The following is a 13,844-nucleotide window of genomic DNA, read 5'->3' as shown; positions in this document are numbered from 1 at the left end:
GACTCCAAATTTGTTAATTATGTTTAATGGTCTTGATTAGTATGTTAGGAGGGCATAATTTAGTTAAATATGATTAAAATGATTTTATTGATTTAAATGCATAATTATATGATTAATAATGCTTGTATGACTATATTGATGTTAATGTGATATATATGGCATATATGAGAACTACATTATTATGTGGGTAGGTTTGCAGAGCACGACCTGAGGCGATCCTAGGGAGCTTGATAGCGGGAAAATTCACAACGGGGCTTAGCAGTTGACTTTGGATAAGTTAGGGGTATTTTAGGTATCAGGTAGTTATTTAGACTATCGGGTTATGAAAATAAATATATGGAGATATATTTGAGGTTAGGAAATCTAGGTGGGAATATCGGAAAAATTTACCGTTTTGTCCTAAGGGACGGTTCCGGCACCCCGAGCCTTAGGTTGACCTAAGTGATAAGGATAACTTACTAAAAATAGAAAGTTGTAGACAGAAAGAATGAACCGACCTCTTTATTCTTCTCAGCTCTTATTTCCTCTCTCTCAAGGGAAAGCTCAAGGAAGGGAAAAACAAATGAATTATGGGATTTTAAGCTAGGAATTTGCTGGGAATTCAGCGGGGATTTGAAGCTGTAATGCCCCAAATTTCCTAATAAGGTTTAGGACCTTGATTAGGAGGCCGGGAGGGCCATAATGATAATATGCATGTTTAGGTGTATTAAATATGCATGTGAACCCATTTGTGATTGATTGGGTGATTTTCATATTTTGGCCATTTCGGGCATTTTTGGCATATATGTGAAATGGGCGTGGTGCTTTGTTATTATCTGGTTATGCCAGGATTACCCAGCACAAGACGATCCTAGTAGGTAAGCTAGTGGGAAAGTCACAACGGGATTTAAGCTTGACTTGGAGTAAGTCAAGGGGTATTTATAGCATTACCGGGTTATTGGGTAATGGGAATTAACATTTGGTGATAAATTGGGAGTTAGTAAGACCAGGGGGAAATTCTGGAAGTTTTGACTATAATGTCCCCGGGGGTGTTTTCGGGACCCCGAGCATTAGGTTTTATTGGAAGCTACTTAAGCTTGAAGTAACCTTTTAAGGAAATAAAAAGAACGATCTGTACGTTCTCTCTCCCTAAAGTTCCCTTTTCGTTCCCGATCGCATTTTCGAAGGTATCTTGAGTTCTAGGACTCGGAATCAAGCGAGGATCGAGGCATAGCAATCCTAAGGAGAATTAGAAGCTTATTAGCCGGAGGATTTAGTTGGAAACAACTCAATCGGAGGTAATTCAAGTTTAAGTTTTAAGTTTTTAAAAGTTTTTAAGCTTGAATTGAGCTCTGTGAATCGTTGAGCTTTTAGGTTGTTTGAACCTCGGGTTTTGGTGGTTTTGGACCATTGGGGAGTTTGGGAACTTTGATTTAATGATTTGGGAATGTTTAGATATGTTTTGGGAGGTTTTAAAAGGTTGAAACGAAGGAAAAATGGCTGCCCCGAAGTTGGGCCGCGGCCCTGTTCTTGGGTGCCGCGGCCCTTGCTCGAAGAAGCAGGTGCCAGGATTTGGCCTTGCTGGGCGCCGCGGCCCTTGCCTCAGAGAACCCTGGGGGCCGCGGCCCAAGGTGCTAGGGCCGCAGCCCTTGCCCTGTTTTGACCCCGTTTGCTCGTTTTGACCCCGGAAACATGGTTTTAGGCATCGGGATCATTCCTACTACCCGGATTAGTGAGGATTGATGTCTTGGAGGCTAAGTTTTAGTTCAAGGGTTGGTTTTAGAACTTGAACTCATTGGATCATCATTTGTGGTTGTGACTAGGTTAACACTAGAGGCTTGGATCAGGATCGTGCTTGTGGCTCATTTGTTGGTAACCTGTGCTTGGACCAAAGGTAAGAAAACTGCACCCCATATGTGACATGCATGGTTATGATTGATGCATGTTGAATGTTTAAATGTAAACATTGATAGCATAATGAATGCTTGGCAATCTTGCCCATTTGCATATGATTATTGTTGAGGCATGCTGGATGGTTAAGTGTGATGCATGTGATGCACGAGAAACATGTGATTAGGGCATGCCATGAATGATGAATATGAGATTGGTCAGAGCTTGAGTCTCTGTGTTTGTGCATGATCATTATTATGCTCGCAACTGTTAAGTAAGCATGTTGAATGCCTCATCTTTGGATAATTGGCATATGATACACATTGATAGCATTGCTTACTTGTGCATGGTGCTGACTAATTAGTCAGATTTGGCAAAGGTGCTGGTATCAGCTGTGAAGCTGTGACTCATTAGTCAGGTTCGGCAGTGGTACTGGGCACTGGTCACACAGGGCTGACTCATTAGTCAGAATTGGCAAAGGTGTTAGTATCAACTGTGAAGCTGTGACTCATTAGTCAGGTTCGGCAGTGGTACTGGGCACTGGTCACATTGCGCTAACTCACTAGTCATGACAACCCTAGTGTGTAGTGCAAGCTTTGTCGATTGGATCTAATCGACCCTCTGCATTGAATGACTCAAAGAGCATTAATGCATGACCGAACTCAAGTTCGATGAATATAAACAAGCATTCATCTAGCCAAGGGCTAGCCATGTAGAGCCATTGCGGGAAATGGGCACTGGGCCCCTAGTGACCTGGTTGTCAGTCACTCAGTATGGTTTACCAGAACCTCAAGTGATATTCACTCATCTGATCAGAGCTATGGGCTCTGCAGATCATTTCGATCATCATATGCATGGCTTGGGCACTGAGTCCCTAGTGGCTTGCTTGTTGGTCACTCAGCATGGTTTATCGGAACCTTTAGTGTTACGACACTCATCTGATTAGGATTGACTTGATAGTCCTTCAATCAGAAGGCCAGGATTTCTTATCCTGGATACCCCAGCATCTGTTTGAATTCATTTGCATGCTGAGTAGAGCTATGAATGCTAGGCATGCCAGATATGATTTGATATCATGATATGACTGTTTATGAGCATATGAGTTTTCTTGCTGGGCTTCGGCTCACGGGTGCTCTGTGGTGCAGGTAAAGGCAAAAGGAAGCTGGACCATCCTTGAGTTGGAGAGCTTAGGTGATGATGTGTACATATGCAGCTGCTCGGCCAATACTTGGGCGAGGTTTGAAAGTGGAACTAGGGCTGAACCCTGTTTTGCCGCTTAGTACGGCTTGTTGTAAATAATCTTTTGTAATAAACTCTGAAATTATATTTTTGGGATCCCAATGTATACACTAAACGTTCTAGTGAAACGTTACATCTTAACCAAAGTTTTTAACCCCTAAACCGCTAATCACACTTAGTTACACGTTTATGGCCAAATGACTCGATTAGCGAGTTTAGCACTGTTTGCAATGTGCACTGTAGCGATCCCTGGAGTTGGGGTGTTACAATTTTGGTATCAGAGCAATGCCATGGTTTATGTGTTCCTGAAGACAAGCTGGGCATGTACACTCATCACTGAAGATAGCTTCACTCAAGGAATGGTAACTATTTTTGTAGTTATGCGCTTAGCTGCTTATATAGATTGTGAATGCTTTACCTGCACATTGCATTAGGGAGCATGAGATTCTGATAGAGCTTGGCTCTTGACTATTTGATTATATGCTCCGTGGATATATTTATGAATATGATCATTTGATTACCTGCTCCATAATTACATAATTGTGATATTTGCATGCTTGAGTTGAGGCATGGTGTGGATGTTGGAAGAGCAGGGATTTGATTGTTGTAAGAATGCCATGGGAATGTTTATAGCACTGCAAGCTATTTGTGAATGTGGTGTGGAAAGATTGATCCCGTGGGAGAAAACTCATGATATGCTCATTGTGACTAATGGGTCAAGTTATTGACTGCAGAGCAGGTATATAGCCAAGGCGGATATGAGACCTGGTGGTGGTTATTCGGAGGCTGGGAGTTTCAATCAGGGGTTGAGTTCTTCATCTACCCCTCAGAGTTTTCAACAGATAGTCACAGATTTGCAATCAAGATTGCAGAGGCATGGGGAAGAGATTAGGTGTCTGAGGCAACAACAGAATCTGTTGGGAAGCACCTCTTCCTATGTTGTGTCAGGAATGGCACCAGGTTTGGCTCAGCCTAGGGTTGAGAGCAGATGGGAATTTCTTTGTGGAAGATTTCAGGAATATTACCCTCCGGTCTTTGAGGGAGGCCTAGATCCATTCAGAGCTGAGCAATGGATGGGCATGGTCAGTTCCATTCTTGATAGTATGGGGCTGGTAGGTCACGATAGGGTGATCTGTGCGACATATGTATTGCGGGACGATGCTCAGACATGGTGGGAAGTGATATCCCAGACACGAGACACAGCTGTGATGGATTGGAAAGAATTTAGGCAGCTGTTCAATGAAAAGTATTACTGTGATGTGGTTAAGACTGCCAAGTTGAATGAGTTTCTGAATCTCGTTCAGGGAAAGGCATCAGTATCCGAGTATGTTGATAAATTTAATGGGTTGACCAAGTTTGCTTTAGACATGGTACCCACAGATGTGGCTCGGAAGGAAAGGTTTGTTCAAGGATTGAATCCTGGAATAGCTCAGGGCATCAGAGTTGCCCCAGTGCATGAAGTCTCTACCTATGCTCAGGTGGTAGAGAGGGCTCTTGCTGTTGAGAGCATCAGAGATGAGGAAAAGAGTGCCACGAGGCATGGAGCTCAGATGGTGGTTTCTCCATCTATTGGAGCAAGTAAGAACGAAAGTTGGAAGCCTTACCCAGAGTGCGCTCGGTGCAAGAGGCATCATCTGGGAGAATGCCGAGCAAAAGCATGTTTCTTATGTGACATGGTTGGACATTTTAAGAAGAATTGCCCAAGACTAAGAGAGTTTGAGCAAAAGGGGATAGACAGCTCGACTCCAGCTCGAGTGTTTATTCCAGAGCAGACAGAGTCTGGGACTGAGACTAGCTCCTCAGGAGTGGCAGGTCAGTTTTCTAGTTTGATTTCTGAGTTATGTTGATTGGCTTTGGTGCCATGCTGTTCCTTTGTTTGTTGCATATAGAGAGGTATAAAATTGATATGATGATCACATGGTTGTGTTGTGATGGGAACATAGTATGGAATTGACAACTTAAAAGGTAAGTTGGGTTATGGAAGGACCCCTCGGTGGTTGAGTAAAGCTGGTTATGACTGGTTTGGGTGTGATCTGAGAATAGAAAGCCTTGAGGCAGTTGGTGCTATGCATAGCTTTGGTATGCTGATGATATCTGTGTGGAAAGCTAGAGTTTTATGGCAAAGAGATGCATAGAACTCTTAGCTAGTGTGGTGGATACCACTTAGATTGGGTCAGTGGGATCAGGACAGGCTGGACTAGTCTGTTAGTTCCTGAATGTGTTTTCAGGGGATTTGTCAGGGTTTCTGTTATATGAAGAGATAAGATGGTGGTTTGATTAGTACCAGGGATAGGATTGAATTGCAAGCACTGTATTGAATGGCTTAGTAGAGTTGTAAGAACTTGAGGCTTAGATACTGAGTGAGAAGGAATTCTCAAGAGTTGATCTTTGATCTGGTTAGTACCAGTTAGGGATCAAAGGGAAAAGAATATGAAAAAGGCTGTGTTTTTAATAGATAAAGAGCACTAGGAGGTGCTGGATTGTATTTTGAGAATTTGTTTTACGCTAAGTGTTTATGGATCAGATGAACAGAGCGTTCGAGGGATTATTTGAATGGGAATTTGTGATCGTCTGGGACGATGATTTTGTGGTGTGTTCACTGTGGAGATTTGCTAAGGTCAAGGGACGCCTTAGAAGGCGGGAGTGTCCTTGGATGGGCATGGTATGATATATGATTTGTGGAAAGAATTCTGGCTTTCGGGTTACAGATCAGAAACAATTGGAAGGTTGTTATGACACCTCAGTGATACAGAGAAAAGATTGCTTATGTAACACGTTGATGACAGAATTTGACCAGAACTAGAGTGATGTTTCTGGTGGAACAATGGCCAGTTCTGTGCTTGAGATTATTATCTCAGAGGAACTAAAAGGAAAGATGACTAAGTGACTCTCAGATAGGAAAGATTGAATGGAAGTCCTAGCTGGACTAGCAAGGGGTGATATAGTATCAGATATGAATCTATTGGGATACAAGGGTCATGAGGATCAGACTTGGGGTCTGATGGACACTGGGATTTAATGGGAGATTCTGGATGAATCTCATGTCACTTTCTGATTCTCTTTGTTCAGGCATCATGTCAGTGTACCAGAGTATGAAAGTTTTACGATGATGGCCTGAGATGAAGAGGGGCATAATGGAATGTGTGGTTGAGTTCTTAACCTGTTAGCAGGTTCAGACAGGGTATCAGGGATTAGTAAGGTTATTGTGGCCTTTGAGTATCGTATAATAGAAATAAGAAAGCATCGCGATGGGTTTCGCGGTGGGGCTACCCAGGGAGGTGGGTCAGCATGATTGACTTGGGTCATTTTGGATCAGTGTTGTGAGTAAGATTCTTTTAGGTTATAAGAATAAGTAACACAGCGGATTAGTGTTCAGATCTCTTTGTGAGAGAGATAGTGTGCCTTCTTGAGAATTAAAGGCTTATCTTATTAGATGAAGACTTTATTGTTACATCCAGGTTATGGAAGAGTGAGGGAAGGCGATGAATATATAGATGGAACTCAGTACAGTTAATTGTTCTCAGGCTGATGTTAATCAGAGAGAAAATTGTCCAGGGTTGAAAAAGGTACCTTGTGAGATAAGGTATGGTGGAACATGTTCGTCACCCTTTATTTGGAGTGAGATGGGTGAGATATTATATCTGGATCATGTGATGGTTCAGGGGACCATTGAGGTTATTAGAGGTTGGAGCATGGATGCTCACTTCTCAGACTGAATGGAAAAGTGTTATTGAATTGTAAAGCAGGAACATGGAATTTCAAGTAGGGAGTTGTGTTTTCCTAAAGAATCACCATGGCAAGGGGTGATGAGTAAAGGCAAGTTGAGCCTAGATTAGTATGACAGTTTGAGTCCTGGACAGGACTGGTCAGATTATCTTTTGGCTGGACCATAGTTTTGGTTCCGATGGTTGTACATTGTGTTATGCATTTCCATGCAGTGGACATGGGTTGAAAGAACTCATAAGTTGAGTTATGAGGTTCTGGGGAACAAAGTGTACCTTGATTTAAGGTACGTTGCAGAAACAGTGAGGTCAAGAGAATGACCTGGGAAACTGGAATTAGTTATGTGGAATTCATAGTCCGGGCTATTCAGATAAATTTCGAGGACGAAATTTCTGTAAGGAGGGGATAGTTGTAATGCCCCAAATTTCCTAATAAGGTTTAGGACCTTGATTAGGAGGCCGGGAGGGCCATAATTGCTTTATTATGCTATTTAATGATAATATGCATGTTTAGGTGTATTAAATATGCATGTGAACCCATTTGTGATTGATTGGGTGATTTTCATATTTTGGCCATTTCGGGCATTTTTGGCATATATGTGAAATGGGCGTGGTGCTTTGTTATTATCTGGTTATGCCAGGGTTACCCAACACAAGACGATCCTAGTAGGTAAGCTAGTGGGAAAGTCACAACGGGATTTAAGCTTGACTTGGAGTAAGTCAATGGGTATTTATAGCATTACCGGGTTATTGGGTAATGGGAATTAACATTTGGTGATAAATTGGGAGTTAGTAAGACCAGGGGGAAATTCTGGAAGTTTTGACTATAATGTCCCCGGGGGTGTTTTCGGGACCCCGAGCATTAGGTTTTATTGGAAGCTACTTAAGCTTGAAGTAACATTTTAAGGAAATAAAAAGAACGATCTGTACGTTCTCTCTCCCTAAAGTTCCCTTTTCGTTCCCGATCGCATTTTCGAAGGTATCTTGAGTTCTAGGACTCGGAATCAAGCGAGGATCGAGGCATAGCAATCCTAAGGAGAATTAGAAGCTTATTAGCCGGAGGATTTAGTTGGAAACAACTCAATCGGAGGTAATTCAAGTTTAAGTTTTAAGTTTTTAAAAGTTTTTAAGCTTGAATTGAGCTCTGTGAATCGTTGAGCTTTTAGGTTGTTTGAACCTCGGGTTTTGGTGGTTTTGGACCATTGGGGAGTTTGGGAACTTTGATTTAATGATTTGGGAATGTTTAGATATGTTTTTGGGAGGTTTTAGAAGGTTGAAACGAAGGAAAAATGGCTGCCCCGAAGTTGGGCCGCGGCCCTGTTCTTGGGCGCCGCGGCCCTTGCTCGAAGAAGCAGGTGCCAGGATTTGGCCTTGCTGGGCGCCGCGGCCCTTGCCTCAGAGAACCCTGGGGGCCGCGGCCCAAGGTGCTAGGGCCGCAGCCCTTGCCCTGTTTTGACCCCGTTTGCTCGTTTTGACCCCGGAAACATGGTTTTAGGCCTCGGGATCATTCCTACTACCCGGATTAGTGAGGATTGATGTCTTGGAGGCTAAGTTTTAGTTCAAGGGTTGGTTTTAGAACTTGAACTCATTGAATCATCATTTGTGGTTGTGACTAGGTTAACACTAGAGGCTTGGATCAGGATCGTGCTTGTGGCTCATTTGTTGGTAACCTGTGCTTGGACCAAAGGTAAGAAAACTGCACCCCATATGTGACATGCATGGTTATGATTGATGCATGTTGAATGTTTAAATGTAAACATTGATAGCATAATGAATGCTTGGCAATCTTGCCCATTTGCATATGATTATTGTTGAGGCATGCTGGATGGTTAAGTGTGATGCATGTGATGCACGAGAAACATGTGATTAGGGCATGCCATGAATGATGAATATGAGATTGGTCAGAGCTTGAGTCTCTGTGTTTGTGCATGATCATTATTATGCTCGCAACTGTTAAGTAAGCATGTTGAATGCCTCATCTTTGGATAATTGGCATATGATACACATTGATAGCATTGCTTACTTGTGCATGGTGCTGACTAATTAGTCAGATTTGGCAAAGGTGCTGGTATCAGCTGTGAAGCTGTGACTCATTAGTCAGGTTCGGCAGTGGTACTGGGCACTGGTCACACAGGGTTGACTCATTAGTCAGAATTGGCAAAGGTGTTAGTATCAACTGTGAAGCTGTGACTCATTAGTCAGGTTCGGCAGTGGTACTGGGCACTGGTCACATTGCGCTAACTCACTAGTCATGACAACCCTAGTGTGTAGTGCAAGCTTTGTCGATTGGATCTAATCGACCCTCTGCATTGAATGACTCAAAGAGCATTAATGCATGACCGAACTCAAGTTCGATGAATATAAACAAGCATTCATCTAGCCAAGGGCTAGCCATGTAGAGCCATTGCGGGAAATGGGCACTGGGCCCCTAGTGACCTGGTTGTCAGTCACTCAGTATGGTTTACCAGAACCTCAAGTGATATTCACTCATCTGATCAGAGCTATGGGCTCTGCAGATCATTTCGATCATCATATGCATGGCTTGGGCACTGAGTCCCTAGTGGCTTGCTTGTTGGTCACTCAGCATGGTTTATCGGAACCTTTAGTGTTACGACACTCATCTGATTAGGATTGACTTGATAGTCCTCCAATCAGAAGGCCAGGATTTCTTATCCTGGATACCCCAGCATCTGTTTGAATTCATTTGCATGCTGAGTAGAGCTATGAATGCTAGGCATGCCAGATATGATTTGATATCATGATATGACTGTTTATGAGCATATGAGTTTTCTTGCTGGGCTTCGGCTCACGGGTGCTCTGTGGTGCAGGTAAAGGCAAAAGGAAGCTGGACCATCCTTGAGTTGGAGAGCTTAGGTGATGATGTGTACATATGCAGCTGCTCGGCCAATACTTGGGCGAGGTTTGAAAGTGGAACTAGGGCTGAACCCTGTTTTGCCGCTTAGTACGGCTTGTTGTAAATAATCTTTTGTAATAAACTCTGAAATTATATTTTTGGGATCCCAATGTATACACTAAACGTTCTAGTGAAACGTTACATCTTAACCAAAGTTTTTAACCCCTAAACCGCTAATCACACTTAGTTACACGTTTATGGCCAAATGACTCGATTAGCGAGTTTAGCACTGTTTGCAATGTGCACTGTAGCGATCCCTGGAGTTGGGGTGTTACAGAAGCTGTAACGACCCAATTTCGCTAATAAGGCTTAAGGGCCTTGATTAGTGTGCCAGGAGGGCAGGTTGGGATTTATTTGTGATTTTATGAGTTAAATGCATGGTTATGATTTAAAGCATGTTATTTGGCTATTTGTTTAACTGAGATGCATGGCTATGTTTACTAGTATGCATGTAGGCCCGGATCGTGTTAGAAGGGCGTAATTGTAATTTTGGCCATGTTGGGCATAACTGTACTGATATGTGATAATTGTATTCTGTGAATTGTACCACGTGGGTGTGGTTGTATTATTGTGATGCACGTGCCGAGACGGTCCTAGAGAGCTAGTTAACTTAAGAGTCACAACGGGATTTCTATACCCGGCTCGGGAGGAGCCTAGGGGTATCTCGGGAATTTTATGGCTAAGTTGAGATTTAGCGGGTAATGGTTATTGGAGATTTAGTAACCTGGGTAACCATTAGTTACTGCTGTGGGTAACAAGTTTTAAGGTAAAAAGTGGTAGAAATGAAATAGAAATGAAAAGACTTAAGTGTCCTTTGAGGTTTAGCTAAGGAGGATTAGTAGGAAAGGGTAAAATGGTCATTTGGCAAGGGTTATAGACAATTCTCAGCTGGGTTTTTAGTGGGTCACGGTTTGGGCATTTAGGATATATGTTGGCTTTGCTAAAATGAAGAGGAGGAGAGTTAGGGCAAGGAAGAGAAGAAGAAGAAGAGGAAAATGGGCTGAAGTGGGAACTTAGGAGATGAATCAAGGGAACTTGGGGAAGGGATTCTCTACTTGAGGTAAGGAGTTTATTCACATTTAAGACTTGATTATGTTATGGGTTAAGAGATTTGAGCATGGTTTAAGTTTGAACTTTGAGTTTTTAATTTTCTGAAATTTAAATCAAGGATGTGGATTTTGGGGATTTGATTGTGTGTTTGATTGCTTTGATGATGTTTATGGGTTGTTAGATGGGTCATATGAAGTTTGGATTTGATTTTGGGGTTTGGGTATTGGTTTGGTATGAATTGGGAAGGTTTTAGCTCGGAGAAAACGCAGGAGAAAACCCAGAATTCTGGGTCTGCGAAGGCGTGCCGCGACACAGCTTTTTCGTGCCGCGGCAAGGAGCCCCTGTCTGATGGGTGCCGCGGCACAACTTTCTTGTGCCGCGGCACAAGGCCATTTTCAGGGCACCAAAAGTTGCATTTTTGAGCTTTTGCTCCGGGGGTTCGGGGGATGTTTCCGGTGAATTGTTTTAGGGATTTGGGAGTCCCGAGAGTGCGGGATTGGTCCCGGGAAGTGGTTTTGGGTTGATTAGTATTGAGGGATGTTTCTTGTGTGTTGTGACTAGGTCGTTGGTGAGGCTCGTGCTTGAGGACCGTGCTCGCGGCTTTAGTGCATCAGGAAGCTCGGAATACAGGTAAGAAAACTATAACACCCGTAGGATAGGGCGTGGGTCCGTAGTGTGATGGTCGGGCATGGCCCTTTATTGCATGTTGCATGATGAGATGATTGTAGGGCGTGGCCCCGGATTGTATTATGTGTAAATGTTTAACCTGAAATGAACCGTGATGTGTGTGAATGTTTATTTCGAATGTACTATATATGTGATTATGATGAAATGTACGGCGTAAGCCGGGGCGGCCGTGGGCCGAGTACGGCGTAAGCCGGGGCGGCCGTGGGCCGAGTACGGCGTAAGCCGGGGCGGCCGTGGGCCGAGTACGGCGTAGGCCGGGGCGGCCGTGGGCCGAAAGTAACACCTAGCACATGGGATGCTATATTCAGGGTGGGACCCAAGGGATACATGAGTTATCCTCGCGGTGAGAACCGATACCCCAGGGCTTTGGTAAGGGTCCTGGGGCGGCATGGCCGTGTTTGCTTAGTCTAATGATTGACTTGTTTATTGTGGATTATCTGTTATGATAAACTGTATACATTGCATATGTTATGTTCTGCATGAGTTTTCTTGCTGGGCTTCGGCTCACGGGTGCTCTGTGTTGCAGGTAAGGGCAATGACTGAGTCAACCAACCATGAGTACGGAGAGCGTGAAGCGACGCGTACATGTTTGGCCTGCCCGACTGCTTTGGTTGGGGGTTTATTTGAAAATGGCTGTAATAATCTATGATTTTTATGATTTATCAACTGTGAACTCATTTTTTTTTTAGATGTAAATAGTTTTCAAACCTTATTTTGGGATCCCAATGTTTAATATTATGAGTTTTATTGAAACAACGCATTTTTCTAATATTACAGCCTTAACTTTTAATTAGTCACACTTTCGTTTCAAAACCTCGGTTAGCGGGATCTTTGCACACTGATTTGTCTTAAAACTCACTAAGTAACGGCTCTAAGGAAGTAGGGCGTTACAACTTGGTATCAGAGCGAGCCAAGGTTTATTGGTTCTGGAGATCGACCGAACATGTACGCTCGCTGTCAGTGACAAGCTCGACTCAGGGTTGGTTGGTATGAATGATTGACATGTTTGAATATATGTTTGAATGCCCTGTTTGCCTGCTTATTTATATGTAGCATGAGGAATGAGATGACATATGCATGAGATACTGATAGGGCCTGGCCCTTGACTGTTGCATGTTGAGATCAATGTGTGCTGAATAACATTATTATGCATGTGGATGAAAATTGGCATAATGGTTCGCATATTGAGCGTATGTGGTTAGTTTTCTGAATTAAATTCATATGTATATCATTGTGGACTTGACCTAGTATATGCTTGTGTGTGCATTATACCTGTGGATATTTGGACCTAGTGGTGGTTTGGTTCAGAGTAGGAACCCCAGAGTTCAGGTGTTGGGTCAGTTTTGACAGGTGGAATTGTGTTGTTGGTTCCTAGAAGGGTTTGGGGACCTGATATTGTGTTGAAAAGGGGGTTTTAGATATAAGTTGGAGTTGAAATCTCCAGTTACCCCTGAGTGTAGCAGCAGAGGGTCACTAGTGTGTGGGTAGCTGTGGAGTTGTTAGTTGAGACGGGATAGATGAGCAGCAGATTTCTCTGGGGAAATAGCTGATTTCGATGTTTTAACAGTAAGGTGGCCAGTGTTGGTCTACTGTGCGGTATGGACAGATAAGGGTATTACATGAAAGGCTTAAAGGGTGTTAACCTCGGGTTTTGAGGAGAGTTCGAGTTGACAAGGAATTTATCAATAGATGAGCAGAGTTAATTCCACCCTTGGTTAAGAGGATGAGAGATCCTGATTAGAGGGTTGTGTTAAACATTGAGGCAGGGAGATGCCTGGATTTGGTACTCGGGCGGAGGTACTGGCTTAATGGGTTGGAAAGAACCTAGTTGATGAATGGTTAGAAGAGATTTTAAAGACATGATTAGAACCGTGGAGACGGGCAAATGTGTGAGTCTGGTTTGGACTGTTAGGGGTAACAACAGCGTAGATCAATGGGTTTGGTGATTTGGATAGTTCATTTCGGAAATTTATACAGATGGATGTATCTGGGATTGGTGGCGACCCATTTAAGGGCATGAGATCTGAAATAGCCTAAGGCATTTGGGCTGCTTTGAGGAAAGAGTTTTTGTCTGCATGTGGATGGCGGAGAGGGCCATATTGTTTGAGGAACTGATGGTTGATGTATAGAGCATGAGTGCTAGAGCCGCAAGGGCGGTGCTTCCTTTGATGGAATTAGTGAAGATAGATTCGTGATAATCAAGTTGAAAGAACCCCGGATAATGTTGTGGCTTTTGGATTGCCAAGAAAAAGGGGAAAAGTCTGACTGATAAGACGGTACTTTTGTTGATAGAACGCAGCGAGGTTGGATTCTCGATTGTTGAGATAGAAGGACCCCAGACAGTGCTTGGGCACCTAATTTGA

This window comes from Humulus lupulus, chromosome 2 (genome assembly GCF_963169125.1).
Source record: "Humulus lupulus chromosome 2, drHumLupu1.1, whole genome shotgun sequence".
NCBI classification, from domain to species: Eukaryota; Viridiplantae; Streptophyta; class Magnoliopsida; order Rosales; family Cannabaceae; genus Humulus; species Humulus lupulus.
The sequence above is the reverse complement of the archived record's forward strand: the minus strand, read 5'-3'. Positions refer to the sequence as shown.